We start from the raw sequence: 13,250 nt of genomic DNA on the forward strand, positions 1-13,250 counted from the left end.
TTGCTGGCACATTACTTCATTTTTTGCCCGCTCAACTGTACTACTGCACATGTGCCGATAGACATTGGCCCTCGGGAAGGGGGGGTGTAGTGTCTGTGTAGTGTGCTCATTCATACAGACATACATGGAGATCAGGAGCCAGAACCGTAACTAGACTTTTTGGTGCCCTGTGCCAGAAAGAGCATTGGCGCCCCCCTCATTTTTCAAAGGGATATAATGCACCCAAAAAAGGGCCATGGCTTCATGGGGAAGGGCCAGGGAAGAGATAGGGGAGGCCAGGAGATGCTGGGGATGAAATAAGAGGAAGCCACAAGCAAGAATGATAATAAACAGAAATTTGACAGGCCCAAACAGCGCCCCCTGACCTGTGGTGCCCTGTGCGATGGCACCGGCCGCACTACCCTAGCTACAACCCTGTCAGGAGCTGTGGTCAGCATGCTTTCAACATCTTTACTGTACTGAAAACAAACATAAAGCAACACATTTTGCAGCGCTGAAAAGCAATACTGTAAACTAACACAGTGGTGAAGCATGGTACGGCAGCCATTAAACAACAATGTGATGCGGCAGAGCCAGATTCCAAGATATAACAGGGGGTACCACCATCTATTTCCCCTCCGGGCACCTGGTACGAACTTACGCTCCTGTTTGAGATACAAATAATTACATCAAACAGAAAAACCAATGGACTGGCATTTAAAAAAAAAATGGCATCCGGCTGACACTGCAGAATATTGTTGAAGGAATAAAAAAAAGTATCTCAGTTACTGGAAACTGTACAGACCAGTTTTATAAATGTCCGCTAAGCTGACTCCCTGCCTGAGGCTGGAACTGTCAACGGAATCGTACATAACCTGAGTCTACGCCCCGCCCACCATGTGTCATTGCCCCGCCCCTTTGTGCCCCCAGTGATGAGTCTCAGGGAGTAGGAGTTCACTGCAGAACCACAGTTGTTAGATGTGCTGTATAGAATGCTGTATAGAATGCTGTATAGAATGCTGTATAGAATGCTGTATAGAATGCGTAGATTGTGGAAATCCATTTTCCTGACTGAGTTTATAAATGTCTCAGAAGAGATCCCCAGGACTGAGGGAATGACATTGCCAAGCAAGTTAGAAGTGGCGCTGACTGTTTACTAAGCCTTGGATGGAGATAAAGTCGACGGTGATAAGGTACCAGCCAACCAGCTCCTAACTGTCATTTTTCAAACACAGCCAGTAACATTGCAGTTAGGAGCTGATTGGCTGGTACCTTATCTCCGTTTACGTTATCTCCATCCAAGGCTTAGTAAATAGGCCCCTGTGAGTGGTATAGAGATAAATGTATCAAGCTGTTATAACCCCTTTTATCTGCATCTTTTTGGGGGGTTATTCCATGTTATACCATGGATTCTCCAGCGGCGCCTTCGGCCTCTCTTAACAATGCTAGTTATGGCGACAAAGCGCGAGCGGCATTTAATAAGCCACGAGAAGCAGAGCTCTCATCTCTTGTCACCAAGCACACAGCACCGTGTGAGAATGGTGCTGTGTATTACTAATCCAGTCCCAGAGCTGTCCCCCGACATCTGTGCTTTATGTTAGTTACGCCGGTATGCAGGAAGGAATGCGCAAAGTGCCGTTCTCTCAGTAAGAGCTGTCCTTTACGAGTGAGGGACCTCCGGGTCTATGACCCAGAAGCCCCTCTGGTGTCATTCTGCGCCTGCCGCGGGGGGTGCTGGGAGGGATCTGATTGGAACCCTCTCACATTACTCTGCAAACAGGGTAACGTCATCTACAGGTGGCGTTACCCACCAGATCCAGGTTATGGGTTTATGAGAAATGCCCCCAAAAACTGCATTTTCAGGGGTTTGACCACATTTTTTTGGCTGTCGTGCAAAAGTAAGAATGCGGTAAAACCCCCAAAAAGTCAGTTTTCGGCGGTTTTTCCACATTCCCCGAATGTACTAAGCACCTGGAATGCGATGCATTCCGGTGCTTCGTCCCGATGGGTAATGCCTCCTCCAGGTGACGTTACCCAAACGAAGCCTATGGGCTTCTTATCGCGACGCTCTAGGCTGGAAGGGATCCGATCGCAGAAGGACGCCAGAGGGACTTCTGGGAGTTAACCCCGGAAGTCCCTCTGCCTGGCAGCATCGCAAAGGACAGTTCTTTTGGACAGCCATCCTTTGCTAAATTCTTGTTACATACCGCGGTAATGAACCGCAGTATGTACCTGAAGTCAGGGGGGATGTACCGCATCACTAATGCGATGCTTAGTACATCCCGCCCATGACATGGTGGGATAGTCTCTGTATCATAGGCTTAGATGCAACAGCTCCCTGAAAACGTCGGCAGCGGCAATGAATGTGTTGTGCTCAGCGATGGGCAAGCTCTTACACTTCAGGGGCAATGTTGGGCGACCCTCTAGCCTTCAAAAATGGTTGCACATTGGCCTTAATCTCAGATAGAAATTTAATAAAAACATTTAGGGGTCTGCTTACTAAGCACTGTTAGAAGACAGAATGAAAAGTGATAAGGTGCCAGCCAATCAGCTCCTAACTGTCATCTCACAGGCTGTGTTTGATAAATGACAGTTGGGAGCTGATTGGCTGGCACCTTATCACTTTTCACTCTGTCTCCTAACACTGCTTAGTAAATAGACCCCTTCATCAAAGAAACATCTATCTCTTATTAGATATCTGCAGGCATTTAAATAAACGTTACAACAGGCCCGCTGACTTTCTGTCTGCGCTCTCTGGGAGGGGCAGCCAGGTCGGCGCTGCAGGGGGACAGTCGCAATGGTGGGGCGGAGAGGGGTCGTGGAGGCGGGTTGCGTCATTGCAGCCCCTCCTCTATACAATTCCTTGATTTCCGCCATTGTAAAACAGTGGGCAGGGTTATGATGAGGCCATTCAGCGCTAAATGCATCATCTGACCCCTCCGGACCCCACACTTTCGTCAGGTAAGTGCGGGGAAGATGTGGGGGGCAAAAAGGATGGAGGTGCGGGGGGCGGCGGTCAGTCCAGGAGAATTGTCCTCTTTTTGCGGTGGGCCGGAAGCCCAGCCATTGAGGGAGGGTCGGCAAGTGTTATAAGCTAAATCAAGCAAATGCGGTTTAGAGGAGTTGGGCCCACAAGTGAAGGCTTGGAGGGCCACATGCGGGCCTAGGGCCCATCGCTTATCCAGCTGTCCCTTTCTCACAGCACTGATTCCTTTGCTCTGCGTCGTATGTTACAGGACTGGAGTTCTAGTGAACGCATGTCAGGCGTTTCCTAAATGTACTGTTCCTCCCCCCGACTGAGGAACTGGGTCATACTGGGGAATGAAGCGACTGTCCTATGCAGCCACCGCTTTCCTATGAGTGACACAAACAGCCCCTCTCTCTTTATACCCATCCATCAGCCCACCGCCGAACAAGGAGAATTACTGCTGATTATTTTCTCTGAGACAAAGACAGGGTCCCTCCCTCGGCCCCTTCTCCGAGACCCAGACACGGCGCTGCCAACTGGCTCCCTTACAGAAAAAAAACAAACAAAAAAAAAGCTCATTCAGTCCGTAAGGTTCCTCCCGAGTGACATCAGGAAATCTGTCATGAATTAAGAGACTCTCGGCTAATTATTCCACCAGGAATCGGTGAGGGATAATTTGTTGGGCACAGGCGAGATGCTCTTTTCATTCACGGGTGAGAATGAAGGGGGCCGAGCCAGGCGGAAAACTCTGCCTTACAATCACTCGGAGATTTATTTATTATTGTCTCCGGGCCCATCCTCTATATACATTGTGGAAGAGTAATTAATACTGTTGCTGCCTGGAATGGAGATACCATTGTCCCCCTCCACAGCGATTCTTCTTGTGTGTTTTGTACAACGTGGCACCGGCCTCAGACTTTCCATGGAGGGATTAGTACCTATTTAGACACATCAGCTGGAGAGCGCATTCAAGTGGGAGACTGGGGCTCGGTGAGAGAAAATGAGAAGCTCCTAATGTATTAAAGAGGTCTTATTCACGCACATTCCTCGCAGGTCACTCACGTTCCATTCCACGTCCAATACACCTACTCAACTTGACGTTCCACTAACTTCTTCCTGGGATCACGGACCATCTGTCACAGAGGGTGCGGAGGCTGAAAGATAATATATTAACACATTATTTGCCTATTGTTAGAAAAGCCACTGCAGACATTGGGGCAGATGTGCTAAGATCTGGAAAGTGATCAATTGGAGAGTGATAAACAACCAACCAATCAGCTCCTGTCATTTTTCAAACACAGGCCCGTATTCAATTTGAGATGAAAAGCCGTTTCCGCGTGTTTTTGGTCGGAAACTTTTCGCCGATGACGTAATTTTCGCCTGTTTTGATTTTACTCCGTATTCAATTTGAAAGACTTTCCACCTAGGCGGAAAGTCAATGCAATGTAATAGGTGGAAAAGCTTCGCCTATGAAAGGGAGGCAGAAAAAAGTGCAGAATTGGGGTTTTGGGGTGCAACATTGCGGGAACGCCCGTGTAGCCTCCAGACAGTCCCCCATAGGTAATCTGTGTCAAAATAAAAAAAAAACACTTAAGAACCCCCCAAAAAATCACTTTGAATTTGGGGGTGTAAAAAGAAAAGTTGGGGGACAAAGTTAAAAACTAGCGAACTTGACTCTGGGGGGGTCCCCAAGTATGCCCCAGGTGTTTTTTTGATTGCAGGTGCTTGTAACAGGTGGATTTTTCACGATTTTTTCACCTTAACTTTAGCAACTTTTAAATATGCAGACCCCCATTTTCAAGTACCCCAAATTTGCTGGGATAAGTTATTTTCTGGGGAAAAAAATTCTGAATACTATTCTGCACCACGTATAGAAAAACGCTATTTAGCAGCTATTGAGCCCGTTTAAAAATACCAAATACCTCCAGCAAGCCAAATTGGGGGGTATCATAGCTAACCCCCATGTCAGAGCATTTTTTGGGGGGTGTCAGGCTGATTTCCCCAAATCCCCCTGTTCAAGTTTCGATGGGTCACGTTTTCGCCTACTTATTGAATACGGGATAAAGCGGGCACGGCCATGATACTTTTCCGCTTACAAAAGACGCAATGTAGGCAAAAAGTCTGGGAGGCGGAAAAGTATCGCGGATCCACTTTAATTGAGTACGGCTCACAGTCTGTAACATGACAGTTAGGAGCAGAATGTCTGGTAGTTTATCACTTTCCAAAGCTTAGTACACCTCCCCAATGTCATTTCATTTTCTGATTGTAGCTCAATAGTTCAATAGACTTTTTTTTATTAACTTTATATTCTCTTCTTCAGATAAAGCATTGCTGCAGAGAAGGAGGCACCAGGCACCGAGCACCTCTTTTGCAGTTTGCACAATGTTATAAGACATTCACACGAGGGTGGCGTGCATTGTATGTCAGAATCCTGTAGGTGGGACACAAGCTGGTTACACAAGTGACATTGGGCCTGATTCAGAGCCGCTCGTAAGCGGCCGCTCGTTCGTTCCGAGCGATGTTTGCCCAACTGCGCATGCGTACGGATCATTATACGCATGCGCGAACCAGTCAGTGCGGCCGAAAATCGTTTGTTCGCTAAATAGCGAATGCCTGCTATTTTGAGTGACAGAATGAGGCGTATGTGGGTGGTAACAGGGGAAGGTGCTTGAAAACGGGGAGTGGAGATCCGAACGCAGGCGTGCTTAAAGGTCAAAACGGGCGTTTTATGGGTGTGCATAATTAATACAGCAGCTTCATTGACCACGTCACTGGGTTATGTTATAGTCAGAACTGCTCACATGATTGCGGTAGGAAAAACCAACCACAAGAATAGCGAGCAGTTCATACGCTGGTCGATGTACTCGATTGATCTAATAAATAGCGGACATGACGTATGATGCGAGCGGCCAGGGGGCGTAGTTTCCAAAAAAACGACCGCAAGATTTGTTCGCTCGTTCAGACCTAGAGGCGTGAACAGACCGCAAAGAGCGAACGGTTCATTTGAATAGCCACCCCTTTTTTCAGAACGAACGACCGCAAATAGCGTCCGGCTCTGAATCAGGCCCATTGGCAGTTATTATCTCACATCATGTCTGGCCACGACACCTGATTCTTGGTAATAATGTTATAAAACTGATTAGGATTATTACCGGTCCTGCAGATGTATCCTGTGTAGAAGGTAGCAGGACTGACCCATGTAAGGATGGAGGATGTCCGCATTAGAGATGTGCGGTTTGGTTTTCATGAAAAACGAATACACCCGAACCATGTCCCTGCTCGGAACATTTTTTGGGTTCCAAGTAAAATAGAGTCACGGTTCGGGTCTGCTGTAAGTGTGAAACTTGGATTTCAAAACCGAATATCAGTTTGGATTGCATGTAAACAGGTCCAAGTTACATGATTTTAGCCATTTTTATCAGTGTTAAAGATATCCAAAACCAAAACAGGTTTGGACGCGGCATCCATTCCTCTTCCACGAGGCTGGCACCGTTGCGACGGTGGAGGTGCCCAACCACCCGACCACCCACGGGACACTTTGCTCCGCGTCGGGAACAGCGGGACAGTGCCCGAAAAATGGTACTGTCCTGCTGAAATTGGGAATGGTTGGGAGGGGTGCACCCTCTATGGCAGGGGTTCCCAACCATGGTCCTCAAGGCACACTAGCAGTCCAGGTTTTAGGGATAGCCATACTTGAGCACAAGTGACTTAATTAGTACCTCAGTTATTTTGATATAACCATCTGTGCACAATCATGGCTATCCCTAAAAGTATGACTGTTAGTGTGCCTTGATGACAGAGGTTGGGAATCACTGCTATGGGGTGGCGCCCTTGTTCGACCGCACTATTCATGTAGCATAGTGTAAATAGTAAAGTACACTACAAGTCTGTTGGTGGTGCATAAAAGATGCTAAAATGCGAAAGTAGGAAACTCGCTATCCCTGGTGCGGCCTTTAAGTCACGTTCAGAATCTCACTCCATATGGCGCAAAAATGTTAAGTAAAGGAGGTCATTCCCTATAATTTAAGAATCTAGGCTCTTATTATACCCGCCAAGAGATATAACAATCGCCAATGTCTAAGTATCTTCATTCGAGCCACAGGATATAGCGTCCATCACTGTCCCAGCTCTCTTCATTCCCATTACAGTGTACAATGTCCATCACTGTCCAAGCTCTCTTCATTCCTACCACAGGATATGACGAACATCGCTGTCCCAGATCTCTTCATTCCCACTACAGTGTATGACGTCAATCATTGTTCCAGCTCTCTTCATTCCTACCACAGGACATAACATTCATTGCTGTCCCAGCTCTCTTCATTCCAACCACAGGACATAACATTCATTGCTGTCCCAGATATCTTCATTCCCACCACAGGATATAACGTCCATCACTGTCCCAGCTCTCTTCATTCCCACCACAGGATAAAACAAACATTACTGTCTCAGATCTCTTTATTCCCACTACTGTGTATGACGTCCATCACTGTCCCAGATCTCTTCATTCCCACTAGAGTGTATAATGTCCATCACTGTCCCAGCTATCTTCATTCCTACCAAAGAACATAACGTCCATAACTGTCCCAGCTCTCTTCATTCCCACCACAAGATATAACATCCATCACTGTCCCAGATCTCTTCATTCCCAGTACAGTTTATCATGTCCATCACTGTCCCAGCTCTCTTCATTCCCACCAGAGGACATAACAAACATTGCTGTCCCAGCTCTCTTCATTCTCACCACAGTGGATAATGTCAATCACTGTCCCAGATTTCTTCAATCCCACCACAGGGCAAAACATCCATTGGTGCCAAAGCTCTCTTCATTCCCACCACAGGATATAATGTCCATTGCTGTCCCAGATCTTTTCATTCCCAACACAGTGTATAATATCCATCGCTGTCCCAGCTCTCTTCATTCCCATTACAGTGTACAATGTCCATCACTGTCCAAGCTCTCTTCATTCCTACCACAGGATATGACGAACATCGCTGTCCCAGATCTCTTCATTCCCACTACAGTGTATGACGTCAATCATTGTTCCAGCTCTCTTCATTCCTACCACAGGACATAACATTCATTGCTGTCCCAGCTCTCTTCATTCCAACCACAGGACATAACATTCATTGCTGTCCCAGATATCTTCATTCCCACCACAGGATATAACGTCCATCACTGTCCCAGCTCTCTTCATTCCCACCACAGGATAAAACAAACATTACTGTCTCAGATCTCTTTATTCCCACTACTGTGTATGACGTCCATCACTGTCCCAGATCTCTTCATTCCCACTAGAGTGTATAATGTCCATCACTGTCCCAGCTATCTTCATTCCTACCAAAGAACATAACGTCCATAACTGTCCCAGCTCTCTTCATTCCCACCACAATATATAACATCCATCACTGTCCCAGATCTCTTCATTCCCAGTACAGTTTATCATGTCCATCACTGTCCCAGCTCTCTTCATTCCCACCAGAGGATATAACAAACATTGCTGTCCCAGCTCTCTTCATTCTCACCACAGTGGATAATGTCAATCACTGTCCCAGATTTCTTCAATCCCACCACAGGGCAAAACATCCATTGGTGCCAAACTCTCTTCATTCCCACCACAGGATATAATGTCCATTGCTGTCCCAGATCTTTTCATTCCCAACACAGTGTATAATATCCATCGCTGTCCCAGCTCTCTTCATTCCCTCCACAGGATATAACAAACATCGCTGTCCCAGCTCTCTTCATTCCCACCACAGGATATAACATCCATCCCTGTCCCAGATTTCTTCATTCCCACCACAGGGCAAAACATCCATTGCTGCCCCAGTTCTCTTCATTCCCACCAAGTGATACAATGTCCATTTCTTTCCCAGCTCTCTTCATTCCCACCACAGGGTATAACGAACATCGCTGTCCCAGCTCTCTTCATTCCCACCACAGGATATAATGTCCATCGCTTCCTCAGCTCTCTTCATTCTCACCACAGGTGAAAACATCAATTACTCTCCAAGCTCTCTTCATTCTCACTACAGGTTATAATGTCCATCGCTGTCCCAGCTCTCTTCATTCCCACCACAGGATATAACGAACATCGCTGTCCCAACTCTCTTCATTCCCACCACAGGATAAAATATCCATTGCTGTCCCAGCTCTCTTCATTCCCACCACAGGGTATAACAAACATCGCTGTCCCAGCTCTCTTCATTACCACCACAGTATATAACGTTCATTGGTGTCCCAGCTCTCTTCATTCCCAGCACAGGGTATAACGAACTTCGCTGTCCCAGCTATCTACATCACCAACACAGGATATAACATCTATCGCAGTCCCAGCTCTCTTCATTTCCACCACATGGCATAACATCAATTGCTGTCCCAGCTCACTTCATTCCCGCCACAGGATATAAAATCCATCGCTGTCCCAGCTCACTTCATTCTTACCACAGGGAATAACCTCCATTGCTGTCCCAGCTCTCTTCATTCCCACCATAGGACATAACATCCATCGCTGTCCAAACTCTCCTCATTCCCACCACAGGATATAACATCCATCGCTGTCCGAGCTCTCTTCATTCCCACCACAGGAAATAACGTCCATTGCTGTCCCAGCTCTCTTCTTTCTCACCACAGGGTATAACAAACATCGCTGTCCCAGCTCTCTCAATTCCCACCACAGGGTATAATGAACATCGCTGTCCCACCTCTTTTCATTCGCACCACAGTGTATAAGGAACATTGCTGTCCAGCTCTCTTTATTCGAACCACAGGGAATAAACATCCATTGCTGTATCAGCTCTCTTCATTCCCACCACAGGGTATAATGAACATCGCTGTCCCAGATTTCTTCATTCCCACGACAGGATAAAATATCCAATGCTGTCCCAGCTCTCTTCATTCCCACCACAGGGTATGACAAACATTGCTGTCCCAGCTCTCTTCATTCCCACCACAGGGTATGACAAACATTGCTGTCCCAGCTCTCTTCATTCCCACCACTGTGTATAACATCCTTTGCTGTCCCAGCTCACTTCATTCCTACCACAGGGATTAACGTCCATTTCTGTCCCAGCTCTCTTCATTCCCACCACAGGATATAACATCCATCGCAGTCCCAGCTCACTTCATTCCCACCAGAGAGAATAACGAATATCGCTGTCCCAGCTCTCATCATTCCCACCACGGGATATAACATGCATTGCTGTCCCAGCTCACTTTATTCCCACCACAGGGAATAACGTCCATTGCTGTCCCAGCTCTCTTTATTCCCACCACAGGATATAACATCCATCACTGACCCAGCTCTCTTCTTTCCCATAACAGGATAAAACATCCATTTCTGTCTCAGCTCTCTTCATTCCCACAACAGGATATAAAGTCCATCGCTGACCCAGCTCTCTTCATTCCCACCACAGGATATAACGAACATCGCTGTCCCAGCTCTCTTCATTCCCACCACAGGGTGTAACAAACATTGCTGTCCCAGCTCTCTTCATTCCCACCACAGGATATAATGAACATCGCAGTCCCAACTCTCTTCATTCCCACCACAGGATAAAATATCCATTGCTGTCCCAGCTCTCTTCATTCCCACCACAGGGTATAACAAACATCGCTGTCCCAGCTCTCTTCATTACCATCACAGTATATAACGTTCATTGGTGTCCCAGCTCTCTTCATTCCCAGCACAGGGTATAACGAACTTCGCTGTCCCAGCTATCTACATTACCAACACAGGATATAACATCTATCGCAGTCCCAGCTCTTTTCATTTCCACCACATGGCATAACATCCATTGCTGTCCCAGCTCACTTCATTCCCGCCACAGGATATAAAATCCATTGCTGTCCCAGCTCACTTCATTCTGACCACAGGGAATAACGTCCATTGCTGTCCCAGCTCTCTTCATTCCCACCATAGGATATAACATCCATCGCTGTTCCAACTCTCTTCATTCCCACCACAGGATATAACATCCATCGCTGTCCGAGCTCTCTTAATTCCCACCACAGGGTATAATGAACATCGCTGTCCCACCTCTTTTCATTCCCACCACAGTGTATAAGGAACATTGCTGTCCAGCTCTCTTCATTCGAACCACAGGGAATAAACATCCATTGCTGTATCAGCTCTCTTCATTCCCACCACAGGGTATGACAAACATTGCTGTCCCAGCTCTCTTCATTTACAACACAGGTTATAATATCCACAGCTGTCCCAGATTTCTTCAATCCCACCACAGGGCAAAACATCCATAGGTGCCAAAGCTCTCTTCATTACTACCACAGGATATAAGGTCCATTGCTTTTCCAGATCTCTTCATTCCCAACACAGTGTATAATGTCCATCACTGTCCCAACTATCTTCATTCCTACCACAAGATATAATGAACATTGCTGTCCCAGCTCTCTTCATTCCCACCACAGGATATAACATCCATAGCTGTCCCAGATTTCTTCATTCCCACCACAGGGCAAAACATCCATTGCTGCCCCAGTTCTCTTCATTCCCACCACAGGATATAACATCCATCACTGACCCAGCTCTCTTCTTTCCCATAACAGGATAAAACATCCATTTCTGTCTCAGCTCTCTTCATTCCCACAACAGGATATAAAGTCCATCGCTGACCCAGCTCTCTTCATTCCCACCACAGGATATAACGAACATCGCTGTCCCAGCTCTCTTCATTCCCACCACAGGGTGTAACAAACATTGCTGTCCCAGCTCTCTTCATTCCCACCACAGGATATAATGAACATCGCAGTCCCAACTCTCTTCATTCCCACCACAGGATAAAATATCCATTGCTGTCCCAGCTCTCTTCATTCCCACCACAGGGTATAACAAACATCGCTGTCCCAGCTCTCTTCATTACCATCACAGTATATAACGTTCATTGGTGTCCCAGCTCTCTTCATTCCCAGCACAGGGTATAACGAACTTCGCTGTCCCAGCTATCTACATTACCAACACAGGATATAACATCTATCGCAGTCCCAGCTCTTTTCATTTCCACCACATGGCATAACATCCATTGCTGTCCCAGCTCACTTCATTCCCGCCACAGGATATAAAATCCATTGCTGTCCCAGCTCACTTCATTCTGACCACAGGGAATAACGTCCATTGCTGTCCCAGCTCTCTTCATTCCCACCATAGGATATAACATCCATCGCTGTTCCAACTCTCTTCATTCCCACCACAGGATATAACATCCATCGCTGTCCGAGCTCTCTTAATTCCCACCACAGGGTATAATGAACATCGCTGTCCCACCTCTTTTCATTCCCACCACAGTGTATAAGGAACATTGCTGTCCAGCTCTCTTCATTCGAACCACAGGGAATAAACATCCATTGCTGTATCAGCTCTCTTCATTCCCACCACAGGGTATGACAAACATTGCTGTCCCAGCTCTCTTCATTTACAACACAGGTTATAATATCCACAGCTGTCCCAGATTTCTTCAATCCCACCACAGGGCAAAACATCCATAGGTGCCAAAGCTCTCTTCATTACTACCACAGGATATAAGGTCCATTGCTTTTCCAGATCTCTTCATTCCCAACACAGTGTATAATGTCCATCACTGTCCCAACTATCTTCATTCCTACCACAAGATATAATGAACATTGCTGTCCCAGCTCTCTTCATTCCCACCACAGGATATAACATCCATAGCTGTCCCAGATTTCTTCATTCCCACCACAGGGCAAAACATCCATTGCTGCCCCAGTTCTCTTCATTCCCACCACAGGATATAATGTCCATCGCTTTCCCAGTTCTCTTCATTCCCTCCACAGGGTATAATGAACATCGCTGTCCCAGCTCTCTTCATTCCCACCACAGGATATAGGACCTCATTCAGAGTCGGTCGAAGTGGCCACACGGTCGTACGGGAAAAAGGGGCTGGATATTCAAATGATTCTCTCGCAAGTTGCGTCCCTAAGTTCGGATCAGTAGCTGGCCGAATTCCCTACACAGGATATAACGTCCATCGCTGTCCCAGCTCTCTTCATTCCCACCGCAGGATATAATGTCCATTGCTGTGTCAGCTCTCTTCATTCCCACCACAGGGTATAACAAACATCGCTGTCCCAGCTCTCTTCAATCCCACCACAGTATATAACATGCATTGCTGTCCCAGATTTCTTCATTCCCACCACAGGTCAAAATATCTATTGGTGCAACAGCTCTCTTCATTCCCACTAGAGGATATAATGTCCATTGCTGTGTCAGCTCTCTTTATTCCCACCACAGGGTATAATGAAAATCGCTGTCCCAGATCTTTTCTTTCCCAC

Source organism: Taudactylus pleione, unplaced genomic scaffold, assembly GCF_031769625.1.
Source record: "Taudactylus pleione unplaced genomic scaffold, aTauple2 ptg000965l, whole genome shotgun sequence".
Taxonomy (NCBI): Eukaryota; Metazoa; Chordata; class Amphibia; order Anura; family Myobatrachidae; genus Taudactylus; species Taudactylus pleione.